This window comes from Gavialis gangeticus, unplaced genomic scaffold (assembly GCF_001723915.1).
Source record: "Gavialis gangeticus isolate Ggan-Ray unplaced genomic scaffold, GavGan_comp1, whole genome shotgun sequence".
NCBI classification, from domain to species: domain Eukaryota; kingdom Metazoa; phylum Chordata; order Crocodylia; family Gavialidae; genus Gavialis; species Gavialis gangeticus.
In genome coordinates, this window is record NW_017729025.1 from 52,610,844 (window position 1) to 52,613,887 (window position 3,044).

Consider the following 3,044-nt stretch of genomic DNA (forward strand, 5'->3'; position numbering starts at 1 on the left):
AAAGAAATAAGGTACCTAATAAAGCATCTCTTTTAAAAGTATGTCTGTTGAATGAGACAAATTTGGGCTTAAGAGTTTGGGACCCCAACCGCTCAGCAAGCACAAAGAGTTATCTGCAAGAAGGGGTTTGCTTTTACCCCAAATGTATTTTATGAGACTGTAATCCATTTTTGTGCCTCATACTTTGTCACCCTGTAACTTATTCCTGCTTAGTTCTGTCTTTTCCCTAGAGACTCACTGCTGAGAAAAATCAGGAACACATTTTAGGCTCCTCTACAGTAAAATATTTAAAAAAAACCTTAATATGAAGAGAGTCATTCATCTGGCAGGGAAATTTAACCTCCTCTTCTAGGGGAGATGTGACATGTCATCAAAGAGATGATGCATTCAAAGGGAAAGGTACAAATACCAAGGAAGGAAAACAAGCATGTCAGGTACCCCAAAACTATGTGTGTTTCTAATTAAAAAGATATAGGACCCTCCTGGCAGTAAGAGGTATTACCATGTAAAAGAGTCCCTCAAGGACTGAGTTAGAAGCCTCACTGCCTGACACATTTACAACTAAACCTGGACAGCAGCCATAATAAAAATGTGTAAAAGGGAGTAACTCTGCATGGACTGGGAAATGACGTGTAGGGCACTCTACACTTCAGATTAAGATTTCTCTGTCCCTAAACCCCATGATTCTTTGTTGGAAACCTAAAATTTAACAGCACTGTGCAAGGGTGGTGAACCCCAAAACTGAAAGCAGTCAGTAGGCTTCATCACCAAAGAGGAGTCAAACAAAAGCAACAAGCCAACAGCATCATGAAAAATCAATTGATTTCTTTTTTTTAAAAATCTTTCAATTTTAGTAACGGAGGCTTGTAATATCATGGGGAAAAACACTTCCCCTTACTTAAATATCAGCTGTTACATGTTAATATATTAATGATGTCCAGATATATATAGAAACACCTGAGAGAGAGAGTTTATCCTGGCAGTGTCCCTTTAAATGTCAGATGATCTTTAAAGAGTTCCCAGCACTGGGACACACAGTGCAGTGCCCTGGAAGACAATTGACATTCTGAATGACTGGGCTGTGAATTTGAAATCCCAATTCAACCAGCTCAAACCAGGAGCCAAATTCGCATGTTTCAAAGAGAAAATGAGAACAAGAGGAGGGAGAACTTAGAATTATTGCAAATGTGCAGAGATGGAAACTCTCTGTATATAGATTTCATATGCAAGAGTGTACACCTTGGCACAGGAACTGTACAAGTGTAGGTGGCACGAATCATCCTTAACACTTTGGCAATGTGCTTACTGCTGTCAGCAGAGCTGGTAATTAGCAATTATTTCCTATGGAAAAAAATCAAGGAAACAAAAGAACTTCCATTGTTTAGCTAGGATTTTTTTTACTGAATTTACCCATTTTTAACTAAAAGGAAAATAATCCCATTGGATTTCATTTGCTGAGAAGTGCTTTTTTTCTTCCCCCAAGGTTTTTTTTTCCTTTTCCCTTCCTAATTTCTATCCCTTCCACTATTGTACAAGAAGATGGGGGAGAAAAAGCAAAGAAACACCAAAAATGAGAGAGACAGAGAGAAATAAAAACTGAAAACTGGTTTCAGTTCATCCATATTGATTTGTTGTCATTTCAAATCAAATCAATTTGCATTTCTTTCAGTAAAAAATTGGAATCCTTTTTTGCTAACTTTTTTTATAATTCAAAAAGTCAGCTTTTCACAAAAGCATTTTAAGCAGCTCTAGCTAAGAGTTCCTATTTGTTTTCTTTATTCCTCACTCTGCACTCTATGGGCACGTCTACATGAGACGTTTACTGCAGATCTGACTGATTAGCTCAGCAGCAGTGTCAGCATCTACACGTGCAGTGCTATTAGGCTGAAGTAAACTAATTAACTCTGCCCTACGATAGTACTGCCCAACACAGATACTACCCGACAGCAGTTATTTACTCCACCACACCACGTATAGATGCTGACCAGGGCTGGCTGGGACATGAAAGTGGTACAGTGTGGGCTGCCTGCTGGCTAGCCCCACATCATAGCACCCTCCTGTCCCAGCCAGCCCCTCCGCAGCAAGTTGAGCTGGGTCAGATCAGCCCCAGGCTGGCAGGCTGAGCCCCAGGATCCCCTGCCGGCCCAGGACTGTTCCAACCCAGCATAACGTGCTGCAATCCTGGGTGTACACATAAATGCTGCACCCAGGAGCAATATACTCCAGTGTGAACTGTGCTGGATTTTATTGCATCAAATTAATTTCACATGTAGATGTGCCCAATGTTGCTGACATTGTTAAGCATATCACTGGAACAGCTAAAGATCGAACAGAACATCAAACAGCTCCTTAAACACCAATGCACACCCTCTGCAGGGCAATAGGGAGACACATTGGTGGGGAAGGCTGCACCTGTTTTCTGGCCAGATGGAACATTTCAGCCTCCCATTCAGTGTCTATCACAAGCCCTAAGTATTGTAGGAAGGCTTCACTAGGCTGAATGTTTTTCTCAAAATCAACATGAGGGAAGAATATACATGACATACTTGTAACAAACAGACAAAACTTCTGTTCCCCAATTGTCTTGGGTAATAGGGGCTGAGGAATAACAATGGACAATGATATTTGGTATCTGAGACAGCAGATGGCCTCTGTAAGCTGCCAGTTACCAAACTCTAGGCCAAATTCATATGTAGTGTAATTCCAGGGGAGCCACAGAAAGGCCACTAGGGATGAATTTGACACACTGTGTCTGTGGTACTTGGCTATCTACTTGCAATATTTTGCTGTCAAGCATTCATTCTCTGTGTACAGGATATGAGATCCAGTAGTCAGAGTACATGTGTGACAGTCATAGGAAAAACATTAATAAACTATTTGTGTAGCCTTGGGCAAGCTGTTCCACCAGCTGTAAAATGGGGATAATTCTACTACTATAGTGTGTGTTATGGTTGACTGTTAGGAGCTTAAGAAATTCAAAGGAAAAGACAAAATAAAGAACTATTTTCTTTGATGTTCTTTACCTATTCCTCTCACTGGGTCTT

General features: G+C 40.6%; 1 protein-coding gene across 9 annotated transcripts in view; it reads right to left on the minus strand.

Moving 5' to 3' along the window:
* Positions 1–3,044, minus strand: part of NRXN3 (neurexin 3) — a 1,732,637-nt gene that overhangs the window by 1,667,666 nt on the left and 61,927 nt on the right. The gene's annotated exons all lie outside the window — the stretch shown is intronic.